Here is a 13,263-nt window from a genome sequence, read left to right on the forward strand (position 1 = left end):
GGGGGGGGGGGGGGGGGCTCGGACCAGAAAAGCCTGATCTAGTGGTTTCCATCTTAGCTCTCCAAGGAATGTTGTGGCAGCATGTTGGGTATCTTTTTATCCGGCTTCTCTGGTTGGTGAGTTTGGGGTGGGGAACCTATTAGATGTGTTCGACCCCTTCTACTCTGTGGGAGAAGCCACCTCAGTCAACGTTTTCTCTTGGGAAGTTTCTTGGGATTGGGAAATGTCAGGTTGGGCTTTTGAGATTTGTGAGGAAGAGCTCAGCTGTGCTCTCCAGAGCACAGGTTTTGTCACCAACTGCCCCACATTCTTGTCTCAAGCTTTAGGCCTCCATTGTCTAGGTTCAACTGCTTTCAGGGCTTGGAAGAGAAAAAGAAATATAATGAATATAATGACCGTGTCCATCAGAACCCAGCACTACCCTCAACCATGAAGAGAGGAGTGGAGAATCTCATGCTCTAACTTCCTGTAAAGACCAGCAGGACGTAAAAGGCAGGAAGTGACGTAAGAAAGAACGTGACCCCTCCCCCCCCCAGCAGAAGACCGGAAGGACACAGGAAAGCTGGGTCTTAAGGGTTTTCTCCTGAGGTGCGTACCTGTGAAGCAGAAAGGTCTTTCTCTGCTGTACCTTGTGGAGTTGTGTGTAGTTATATTTTTAAAACAATGGCACTTTCATTTTTAATTCCTTGGCAGACCTTACTGCGGAGCATCACCTGTTACAGTATTTCCTTCTACTGTTTACTCAGGGGCAACTGAGTTTGATTTACACACAAGTTCTGGTGTTTGCCGGAGGGCAGTAGACACTGGAGGGGAAGGGGGAATTTAAAGACTTCCAGATGCAAATTATTAGACCTGCAGGAAAGATAAGAGATTGTGGAGGCAGGGAGTATGCTCCATGAGTCTAAGTGCTAATCCTAAATCAGAATTCTCCAACCTTCAGAACAACCTAGGGACATCCCAGCACAATTCCAAAGCTTGGGCCCCCTTCTACATCATTCAAACCAGACACTTGAACATGGACCAGGGGGATCAATACACAGTGGCCCAAGTTCTCCTGGTTTATAGATCACACCAGACTAGAAATGTATCCTAGATGGAAGGGCTATCAGCCTCCTGCCTGGAGGCAGCCACAGGTGGTAGAGGTGGTTGTGAGCGGGGTTGATACTTTCTTGAAAGAATCTAAAGCTCCATTACTTAAAAGGATCTAAAGCTCCATTACTTAAAAGGTGGGCCAGCTGTTCGCCACCACCTGCAACCTTCTTCCAAAACAAAGCATTTGGCGGACATCAAGTTCTGCTCGCTTAGAACTGTAGTCAGGGAAATGTTTCTAAACTTTACTGTGTGTGAGAAACACCTGGGATCTTGTTAAAATGCAGATTCTGTTTCAGTAGGTCTGGGGCGCAGTCCAAGATCCTCCATTTCTAACAAGCTCCCAAATGATTCTACCGCTGCCAATCTGTGGACCACACTTTGAGCTTCAGCAGAGGACTGGGAATAGCAACAGATGGAAGACACTCTTAAAAAAAAAAGCAACCCAGTGCTCTGCTGACGTGAAACTGCTCTGCTGGAATGGGGTGTGTATGGGACAGGGGCATGCACAGAGCGTCTTCAAGAGCATAGAGGACACAGGAAAGACTTTACAGGTGAGGTTGCTGTCCCTAGAGCTGCAGATTAATAAATGCTCACCATTGGGAGAGCCCCTTGCTGGGCACTTCCAGGAACTGCCAATTGAAGCTGGCATTGAACTACACAGAGAGAATCAAGTTAACAAGATTACTTAGCTCTTTGCTTCCCAGCCCGAGTCACACTTGAGCATATTGAAACTGACCGTTTTTATCACTTACCACTTACTGTCTAGAGGGGGGGATCAGTCTCTTCCCACACACTTCATGCTGGGCCTTATGTATTCTTCTTTTTTTTTTTAACCCAGAAATGTTTATGAAGTACCTGCTCTGTACCAGGCTCCATGCTAAGATTTAGACTTGAATGTCTAGAAACCCACAGGGTTTCAGCCAACAGCTGAGACCTAGAGTTGAAACCCGATCCCCATTGGAGAGGATGCTGTAGCTTGAGAGAAGACAGTTACACTGGCACAGTGCTCATAAACATCTTAGCTAGTATACGAATCCCACGCCTAGCATCAATTGATGTCCATTTCAGAAATAAGACCATATATGATTCACTTGGAATCAGGCACTGGAAAGGCCAGTGCTGTTACTGGAAGGAACCCAACACCACTGAGTTAGTCTAGGATAAGTCTGAGTACACAGTGTTGGGAATGAAATGGCAGCCATAAAGGGTATTGTATAACTCTGCTGGGCTTGCAATACCAGAACCAATTTGAAAGTTTAGTTTTGGGCAGGGAACATGAGGATGTGAGCTTGACCCTTGGGGCTTCAGTTCTAATATGAGAAGGACTCTTCCTGTGGTATCTGGGAGGTCCTTTCCAACCCACCCTATGAACTTGTATGTTCAGAAGAACCCACAGGCACCCTATAAAAAGTGTTGCCTGTGACTTGGGTCAGGTGAAGGCCTTCCTGTTTGTCAAGGCTGGGCTCACTGTCTAGGCTGAAAAACGTCTTAGTCAATATGAACTGTAATGGACCCGAGGCAGGAGAATGTACAGGAACAACAAAACAAGAAACACGAGTGAGCCCCGGCAAAGCTAGAAACAGAATGAACTGGCCATTCACAGTAGCATTCAGGAACCCTATGGGAAAGTCATTATTCTTCTTTCCCCCCTTGCAAAGATGTGTTAGAATCCACAGCTCACTGACATTAAATGCCTTGTATAAAGTTACAGGAATGTAGGTATAAGTGAAGAAGAGTAGAGGTTGCCTGGATGTGGTGTACCAAAACTCTATCCAAAACTTTGTAGAATTGAAGTTAATGGGGAGGGAAATAAGTTATTAAGAAACAGAAACTGTAGAGATGGGGAAAGCTGTCATTATAGTTAGGGATGTATATGCAAAAGGAAACATGCAATCATTCAATTTGAGGGGCCTCCGTGTGTGGGCACTGAACCCATTGTGGGTAACTACAAAGGAAATGGAAGATAGGGCTCCTCTGGTCAAAGAATTGTGCAGTAGAGCCATAGAAGTAGATACAGTGGATATACACAGTAACCAAGTAACATACGGATAAAGCATGTACCTAAGTGATGACAGCTCTCTGAGGAGCCAGGAAGGATGCAGGAGGGAAGTAATTGGACAAGTGTGTGGGCAAAAAGAGCGTGAACAGAAAGTGGCAGCATCTGTATCTACCCCTGCTGGGACCAGTACAAGTATGTTTCCCCGAGCCAAGAGAGACCTGCAGCATAGAAGTTGCTAGGACCAGAGAGCATAACTTGGTTGGAAAAGACAGAAGTAAAAGAAAAGGAGGGGTCCTTTGTGATTCACCCAAAGAATGGGAAAGTAAGGCAAGCTTGAGGGGTGGGCTGAAAGCACGAAGAACTCAGAACAAAAGTCTGAGACGAAGTGTGGAAGACGGGGTCATCTCCTTACTTTCCTTTTTCTGGAGCACACTGTGTTCCATCTGAAGTTATTCAGATGAAATTACGATTCCTATTGAATGTGCTAGCTACCAGATAGCAGCCACTGCTGCCTTTTTAAAGCTTCCAATGCGACAAACATTTCTGTTGAAGGCTCAGATAAAGATGTAGTTATATGGGGTAGAAAGCTGATAGGAGGATCTGGTTTTCCACAAACCAGATCCTTCTATCCTGAGCTGAGGGATTTGTTTAGTGCAAGTGTTTATAAGGCATGATGCTCCTCCAAAACATCAACGTCAACTATGTCACCCATTGCCTAGGACACTTTGACACCAAGCAGCAGTTGAGCTTCATAAACTCTTGTCATTGTCAATCTTTGATTTTCAGACTAACATCCGAGCGTGTGTATGTGTACGTGTGCGTGTGTGCGCATGTGTGTTCCCTGAGTCTTAGAAAGGGCATTATGGACATCTTCTTTCCTGCTGATCACTCAACTGTTGTCTTCTGTTCTCAGCATCTTAATCAGCTTTGAGTGTCTGCATTCACTACAAAGAGAAACTTCTCTCAAGGCCAAGAGCAATATTTGCCTGAGTATAAACATGGGTGTTTAGAAGGCAGCTTAACTCCATGTCACTTTAACTAAAGCAAGAGTAGTGAATTCCTCACTAGGGGCCGATGACTTCTCTACCCATATGTTTTTGACCATGCTTGGGTTCTCTCTTATGAAGCAGGTATCAAGTCCAATCGGAGAGCCATTTTTTCTGTGGTGTCATGTTAGGATTGCACAATGTTGTGGATGAGACTAGTGCTGCTCTTATGAACCAATCACCTAATGAATAAAGGAGCCAATCTCTGGGCGAGTAGACAGGACTTCCGGGTTGGAGAGAGGAAGAGAGGAAGCAGGAAGGAGTTAGTTCCTGTTCAAAATGGGACAGCAGAGGGGTAAGATGTAGCTGCTAGAGTTTCCTGGTATCATGCAGTATCATGTGGATCTGCCACCTGAGGAATCAGATTTTAATAAGGCTTACAAGATTAGGTTTTAGTTGTTGTGCCCAGAGATTGAGTTACCATTGTTTCTGAACTAAGTTTGTGTTACATTTTCCTTCATGCAGCAGCTCGTCTATGTGGCTGGAACCACATAGGATGCAGAACAAAATTGTGAGCCAAAGTGTGGAAAAAGAGTTCATCTCCTTACCTTCCTTTCCTTAAGCAACCTGTGTCCCATTTGAAGTTATTCAGATGAAATCGTGATCCATATTGAATGCCTTAACTCTTCAAAAATATAATTATTTTTAATTGAGTTACATTTCACATGCCCCTTATTGTGGTCACCCCTTCTCTCTACTTCTTCCCCCAGCCCCTCTCCACTTATACTTCTCCTCCCTGCTTTCATTTTATCTGTGTAGTATCCCTGCCCTCCAATGGGACTCTTCCAGGTTCCTGGCTTTTATGTGTACACCAAGATAGACACACATAGTGACAGACTGGGAGATAGGCTCTACATAGAAGAGAGACCATGGAACATTACTCTGTCTGGGCCAGCGTTATCTCATTCAGTATAACTCCAGTCAGAATGGTCATCATCAAGAATTCAAAATGGCAACAGATACTGAAAGACCCCCAGAGGTAGGGAGACCCTCACTCAAGTCTCGGGATGATGCAACCACCCAATAACTCACGAGAGACTGATCTTGCTGCAATCATATAAGGTTTATTCGAGATAAGCCAGATATGGGGTCGAACTCGTAGCCTGGCAGGCCAGAGGGGTTTGACCCCCAACACACTTCTTGTGAAAAACCACAAACTAGGGGGGTGGGTGAGAGGGTTACCAAGGAAACATAACATAAAAACAGTGGAAAATTCCAAAGGGACCCAACCCCTGGTTGAGTCAGGGTCATAAGTAAAACATTGTCAAGAGGAATGTGGTTTGGTCAATGCTATCTTCTTAATGACTGACCACTATCCTGTTCCTTATTCTGGGCAATGCTATCTTCTTAATGGCTAACTGCTATCCTGTTCCTTATTCTGGGCCCTAGCTGGGGGTGGGGGGTAGGGGGGTGTCTCTGTGACCAACAAGTTCCTGGAACTGACCAGTCCACATTCCTGGCTCGTTACAGAGACTTCCTATGCCTTCTTTAAGTAAAGGTTATACAGTATACATTAATGCATCTCCATTAACATGCTTTTTCCAAATTTCTAAATTCAGTCTTTTAATACTAGCATGTATGTGTGGAAAGGTGGATCCTGTACACTGCTCATGTGGGTGTAAGCTAGTGCAGACATTTTGGAAAGTAGTCTGGACTTTGCTAAGAAAACTGTAAATAAAACCATCATGTGGCCCAGCCATTCCACTCCTGTGCATGAACTGAAGGGAAATTATATCTGACTACAGAGATATTTGCACATTATGTTCATTGCAGCTCTTTTCATAATATCTATGAAGGAGATTAAAGGAGGAGTGGATTAAAAAAGCATGCAGACACACAAGGGAATTATATTCATCTATAAATAAAAATAAAATGATGAAATCTGCAGGTAAATGGAGAAAATGAAAGTTTGGCCCACTGCTTTTCAAAGATGTAAATTGCCTTTATTTTTTTTAACTTACCACAGGAAACTATTGTTTGTTGACATCTTTATGCAATGATTTCAACATTGTCCCCTTCATTGTGATCAGAGATTTAAAATAATTAAAGTATGACATTTATCAAGTATGGAATGTTGGAGAATGGGGAGATATTAGAAGGTTGGCTCTTGTTTGGAACACTTTCATAAACTCTTTCCTAGGATATTTTAGAATTATGTATACAGGTTCAAACATATAGATGATTGTGCAGACAGGCATACATGTTTGATACATGTAGACAGTACCACTGAGAACTGGAAAATATGGGTATTGATTCATATACAAAAGAAACTAACTTTATCTTCTAAAATTTTGCTAGTTGAAATTATTCTTCATTTAAAAAAATTCAAGAGATCAGCAGTTTTAGACCTGACCTGACTTCATTTAAATGCTGGGTTGGGCTTTGATGCTTGATATGTTGGCCTATTCAACTGATCTTTCTACGGCATCTGCCATCCAGGGCTCAGCTCCTTGCTACAACTTGAAGATGAGCTCAGGTTTGGAGTGTACTTTCCTACGGGCACTCGGCTGCTGGAAGACTCTGGCATTATGTCTCTTGTCGAGATTTCCCTGAGCATCATCCGTGTCCCAGTGAAATCCACAGAACGATTTCAAGTTTCTCAAGTGACGTCAACCCCAGAGCACTATTCATTTTCTCTGCTCTTGGAAACACCTACAGGATTCTGGAGTTCAACAGCTCCTGGTTTCTGGGTGGTACAGTGTCTTTCCTATGGACTGCTCAAGCACCAGCAATTGGCAAGGCAACAAATCCTGTGATGTGGACAGCTCAGCTTCCCAAGCAGAGGACATGGAGCTGAGAAGGCTTTTTAATGTTGCCGATCGATCCTAATCAAAGGGAAAAGTAATATACAAACTGAGCCACATGTTAGCTAGACTCCCTGTGAGAGGGAAGGCTCTCTGTGTGCTTTTTTCTACTAACCTGTCCTTTGCTCCAAGATACAGAGTTTGTTCCTCGATGGGCCTGGAAGCCATGCTCAAGGTGGGCTTCTATGTCCATTCAAGTCATGCTCTCACTGGGTAGACAGTGGTACAGCATCATTGATATTGGATGAAGCAGTGCAGACAAAGGAAAAAATAAAGGCTCTGGCTGAGCTCAAGATTTGCAGTCACAAGATTTTAATATATTAATTGGTTTAGCATTTCAGAGGTTAATGACTTAGAAATAAGCCATCATTTTCTCTGCTATTAGTTCTCAGCAGAACTAATGTAATGCTTGCCTGCGTATGAGCAGAAATTGTGCTGTACATGTCCCTCTTCTGGTCACAGACCTAGGCTGATGGAACCTGCATCCTGTTGGAGCTCCAGAACTCAAGCCCTGCTTGATTGGTCTGGATTGATGGGTCCAGAAGTCAGTCTCATACATCCTCAGATGATTCTCATATCTTTAGAGCTGATGACTTAACAGGGACTAAGACCAGAAATAAGAATAAGAAGATAAGCATTAAATTGTTAACACAGTGAATACAACATGGTCTTAGTGAAACTGGAATAAAGTGTCATGAAGGAGAACATTCTAAAAGTGAACAACTAGAGGTGCAGCCACCAATCAAGGGATGCAACATAAAGTGGATAGGCTGAGAAGAAAAGGGAACCAGGAGCAGTCAGAGGTGACAGTGAGGAAGTGCTTCTAACAATAAAACTATTATTATTATTTTATTATTTATTATCATTTAGCCACAATAAAACTCTGTCTCAGAGCTTGATGTAGTGGCACAGGCCTTTAATCCCAGCAGAGATAGGTGGATCTTTGTGATTCTGAGGCCAGCATGTCTACATAGAGAGTCCCAAGACATTCAGGGCTACATAGAGAAACCTTCTCTCAAACAAACAAACAAAACAAAACAACAAACTCCATTAGATGCAGAAATAGTAGAGTTCAAGCCAGTTATGTATAGAAGTTCTTTCAGAGACGAAAAAAAGAGGGAGAAAGCCATTTTTAAGTGAGAGGGAAAAATGGTGACTAAGAAGGCATTACTCAGGAAACAGAGAGCACTAACCATGAGCCACAGATTTCCTGGAAAACGACCACAAACTTAGAATACTTAGAGAAAAATTGGTACCCCACAGCATAGAGAATAAACTGTTTTTGAAATCAAAGGGAAAAAAAAAGAAGAAACTGAATTTGCATATAAAAACCTTATCTTAGCCAAGAATTGCTCTTTTAAAAAGCTAGGAAAATTACAAGGATCAGTGATTCAATTGGCCTGAATCTACCAGAAAAATAGACCCACAAATGAGCAACATCAGGCCAGAGTTCAAGTTTCTTCCACAATTATATATGCCAGAAAAATAACAGTGCTATGATCACAAGAGTTTGGAAGAAAATATCTATAAAGCAAGATTACTGCACTAACTACTTTTTTTTTTTAAGATTTATTTATTATTATAAGTGAGTACACTGTGGCTGTCTTCAGACCACCAGAAGAGGGCGTCAGATTTCATTACGGGTGGTTGTGAGCCATCATGTGGTTGCTGGGATTTGAACTCATGACTTTCAGAAGAGCAGTCAGTGCTCTTACCCGCTGAGCCCATCTCACCAGCCCCTATACTCGCTACTTTTAATCCGTGAAGACAACGGGGATGAATTTCTGCCCAGATGTCTGAGCTGTACTTCTGTGTGCAATCACTCCCTCTATCTGGAATGTTTCTTTGCATGGTTTTAGTGATCCATAGTCAACCATGGTTTGAAAATATTCTGTGGAAAGTTTCAGAAGTAAGTCATTCAGGAGAATACTCCAGGAGAACAAGGATCCTGTCTTTTGTCTGTCCTGCCATTCGCTGCGTTACTAGATCTATGGCTCATGGCTGACACCCAATAGCTATACACTCAATTGTCTTCAATTAAAGAGAGCACAGTGTACTTTAGTTTGAATTTAAGAAGAACCAGATTTTTCTTTTTTCTTCTTTAAATGTCATTTGTCTAAGGTCTTTGCCTCTGACGATGAGCATTGGCCCCCTTAGATGAAAAGGGTATTTGGGAGCTAAGCATGTCTTTTGTTACTTTTTGAGTAAAATTCATCCCTCCCCTGAATCCTCTTGAGATGCAGGTGCCAACTTGGAACTTGACATGTAAGACATGAACTTGGAAAATGTCTGTGAAGGGAAAGAGGAAAGAACAGCAGAAAGCAGAGCCTTCCAACAGAGACAACAGGATGAGGGGAGGTTGGGGAGGACAGACTCCCACCTACAGTGCCATTCTGAGAAGATCTTCACTGGGTGGCAAGAGCTTCACCCAGCAAGGATGCATATTACAGAGGTCTATATTGGTCAGGGCTAGGCCTAGGTGGCTAAAGAACCTCTCTATATTCGTAGCTCTGGGTGGCAACAGCCCTAGAGGCACATAGTGTAATGCATCCCATGCAGTAGCAGCTGTAGCAGCTGGGTGTACAATCAGCTGCACCTCTCCAGAAGGGAGTTCTGAATGGTCCATCTCCATAGCTGACACAGTGAATCAATACAAGAGGGTACAGAGAAGCTATCAAATGGAACATTCTGGAAACAGACAAAAAAGAGGTAGGGGCTGTGTGCTGATCTGAGAAGCAAGGTGAAATCTGGGGTCAACCCTGTTCCCTCCTGAAGAGTGTCACTTATCCATCAAGCATAGGGATGCTGACCACACCTATCCCTCAGTAGCCATATTGGTTATCAGGTTAACTCTCATAGTGCCATAGTGTTTCCATGGAAGTAATTCAGTTGGGGAGGAGCATAGCTTTTATTACAGTGCATTTGTTAAAGGTTTTCTATTTTGTTGCTACTCATTTCTTGGTATTTGTAAATTAAAATGTATCATATGTGGACTGTATAGGAAGAAGATAGTGTATATAGAATTCAGTAATCAGGTATCTACTGAGTGTCACAGATCATATTCCATATGGCTAAGGGAATGATTTTGTTATATCCTGAGGAAATTATTTGAGGGTGTACTCCAGATGAGTAAAAAATGAATCAAAGTTGAGCTCCTAAAAACAAAGAAATTAATCCTTCCAGAAAAGACTGGCATTGGGAGGAAGAGCTGAAAGCGGTAAAGGAAAGAGTTATATCTAAGTAAGTGTTAAAATGTATAAGAGAATTCATAACTGATTTTTACTTTGGTCTCTATGAGCTTACCCTGTAACATATTTCCTTATGACATTCTCACAAATACTGAGCTTTGATCTACCTGTCCTGGCCATTCCTCTCCATGTCTCCATGCCCTGTCAGAGTTTATCCCTTCCACTTTCAGAGCTGACCTCACTTTCCACTTTCATACCACGTGGGTTCTTCTGTCCATTCCCCCTCTCATGGTCCCTTTCTAGTTGCTTGAACTCCACCCCCACACACCTACATAAATACACACATATACAAAATAGAAGGTAGGACTTGGGCATGAGAAAAAAATTGTAATTATTTGTCTTTCTGAGCCAGAGCCATCTCACTTATTAAATTTCCCAGTTCCATCTATTTTCCTAAGTATTTCATCACTTCATTTTTCTTTCCAGGTGAGTGAAATTCCATTGTGTATATCTACACATTTTCTTTAACCATCCACTAATTCTTAGAAATCTAGTCTAACTCTGCTTCCTTCCCATTGTGAGCAGAAAAATAATAAACATGTATGTACAAGTATTTCTTTATTAGAATATAGAGGCTTTAGGTACATGCCCAGGAATGGTAGAGCTGGGTCACATGATAGTTCTATTTTGAGGTTTTGGGGGTTCTCCAGCCTGGTCTCTATAGCGATTGCACCCGTCTGCATTCCCATCAAGAAGTATAAGGTTCCTCTTTCCCCACATCCTCACCAGCATTTTTTGTTATTGTTTCATGATGCTACCCATTCTGTCTGGGGTGGGATGGAGTCTTGAAGTAGTTTTAATTTGCATTGCCCTGATGGCTAAGAATGGCAAACATTTAATAGACATTTGAGAACTGTCTGGTCAGTTTGGTATCCCAGTTTTGAATAGAGTTGTTTTCTTGTATAGTTGCTTTTGTTCTTTCTGTAGTAGAGATATTGGTCCTCTGTTAGAAGTGTAGCTGGCAAAGACTTCTCCCACTCTGCAGGCTGTCTCTTCTTTGCTGTAAAGAAGCCTTTTAATTTCATGAGATCCCATTTGTCAGAAGTTGCCTTTATTCCCTGAGTGACTAGAGTCCTAATCAGAAAGTTGCCCATACCAATACCTTGAAGTGGTATCTTTATTTTTCAGTGGCTTCAGAGTTTCAGGTCCATGGTAAAGTCTTTATTTATGTGGAGTTGATCTTTGTGCAAAATGACAGATAAGGATCTAGTGTCATCCTTTAACAAGCGGATATTCAGTTTTCCCAGCATCATTAGAATTAATATTTTTCTTTCAAGTGTTTTTATTTTACCTTCATTTTTCATTATTTTATTTTTTAAGTACTTAAAGTGTACCCACATACCATGATTCATGTGTGCAGATCAGAGGACAACTTGTGTGAATTGGTTCTCCCCTTCTTCCATATGAATCCTGGGGATTGAACTCAAGTCACCAGGCTTGATGGCAAGCACCTTTATCAACTGAGCCATCTCACTGGCCCACATAACTTTAACACTCTTTAAACCTTAAAAGTGAAGGCTACAGTAAGAATCAATGGAAAATGATAACAGTGAAACAGAGTAAATAAAAACGCCTGAAACCAGAAGCCAAGTCAACCGTCAGCTTTTTAAAATGCTTCCATTAATTTCCACAGAGAACTGAGGAAAAAACCATTGTGTCTATAATAGGATATAGTTTTAAAACTTAGGGAAAGCCCCTGGAAATTAAAAAAAGTAACTGAACATTAAATTAAACATTCACTAATAGGCTTCTACCTTGCCCTGGAATTGCCCCCCATTCCAGCTGTCTCTTTCAGTACTCTCTCCCTCCATCCGCCCCCCAACCTGATCCCTTCTGTTCCCATTCCCAGTCCACCCATGATATAGGAGATGTTCCCCCTTCCCACAGAGATCCATGCATTCCCTCCTTAAGCCCTTCTTGTTACTTAGCTTCTGTGGGTCTGTGGATTGTATTGTGATTATCCTTTACTTTACATTAATATCCAGTCATAAGTGAGTACAAACCCTGTTTGTCTTTCTGGGTCTGGGTTACCTCACTCAACATCATTTTTTCTAGTTTCAGTTACTTGCCTAAATTTTTCATGTTATTATGCTTTTAACAGTCAAATAATACTCTGTTGTATAAATGTACCTCATTTTCTTTCTCCATTCTTTGGTTGAGGGTAGAAACTCCCAGGTATCTATTAGGGTGACCCTAACTAACAATCCTAGTGATGGGCGATGGGATACAGCCATCCCCTGTAACCAGGAAATACTACCAGTGGAGAGATAGAAGACCAACCCAGTCACAAAACCTTTGACCTACAATTTGTCTTGCCAACAAGATTTGCTGGGGTATAAGTGACACAGAAATTGTGGGAGTGGCCAACCAATGACTGGTCCAGCTTGAGACCCATGTAACAAGAGGGAGACTAACACTGCCTGGAGGACCAAAGATCACAAGCCAGATGACCCAAAGACCTAGGATAGAACCAGGCATTCCTGGCTATATGTATGTATGTGTGTGTGTGTGTGTGTGTGTGTATACACACATATCTATATATATACGTATGTGTATGAATAAATGAAATGATTCCTAATTATATTCTGCTATTCTTATAGATAGGAGCCTGGCAAAATTGCCATCAGAGAGGCTCCATCCATCAACTGATGGAAACAGATGCAGAGACCCACAGCCAAGATTAGGCAGAACTCAATGAATCCTGAAGAAGGAAGGAAGGAAGGATTGTAGGAGCCAGAAGGGTCAAGGACACAAAAAACCCCACAGAGCCAACAAACCTGAACCCACAGGGGCACACTGAAACTGGATTGACAATTGAGGTGCCTACGTGGACCGACCTAGGCCCTCTGCATCTGTGTAGTTGGTCTTATTGTGAGACTCCTAACAAAGGGCCAATGGGCTATTTATGAGGAGTTTGCCTGCTTTTGGGACTCTTTCTTCCTACTGGGTTGCCTCATCCAGCGTTACTATGAGGGGGGTACCTAGTCTTATTGCAGCTTGATATGCCGAGTGTGGTTGATATCCCTGGGAGGCCTGCCCTCAGAGGGATGGATGGAGAGGTAAGAAGTGGGGGG

At 42.5% G+C, this 13,263-nt stretch overlaps 1 long non-coding RNA gene across 7 annotated transcripts in view; it reads left to right on the plus strand.

Annotated features, from left to right (window-relative positions):
* The first annotated feature begins 11 nt into the window (after nucleotides 1–11).
* Nucleotides 12–13,263, plus strand: part of LOC116083701 — a 200,394-nt gene continuing 187,142 nt past the window's right edge. For 6 of the 7 annotated variants that reach the window (XR_004115878.1, XR_004115879.1, XR_004115880.1 and 3 more), the window contains exons 1-2: nucleotides 16–116; nucleotides 342–588. This is a non-coding gene — a long non-coding RNA (uncharacterized LOC116083701). Of the gene's footprint in view, nucleotides 117–320; nucleotides 589–13,263 lie in introns of all 7 variants that reach the window. The other variant, XR_004115876.1, reaches the window with a different exon arrangement.

This window comes from Mastomys coucha, unplaced genomic scaffold (assembly GCF_008632895.1).
Source record: "Mastomys coucha isolate ucsf_1 unplaced genomic scaffold, UCSF_Mcou_1 pScaffold8, whole genome shotgun sequence".
In the NCBI taxonomy this organism is placed as follows: domain Eukaryota; kingdom Metazoa; phylum Chordata; class Mammalia; order Rodentia; family Muridae; genus Mastomys; species Mastomys coucha.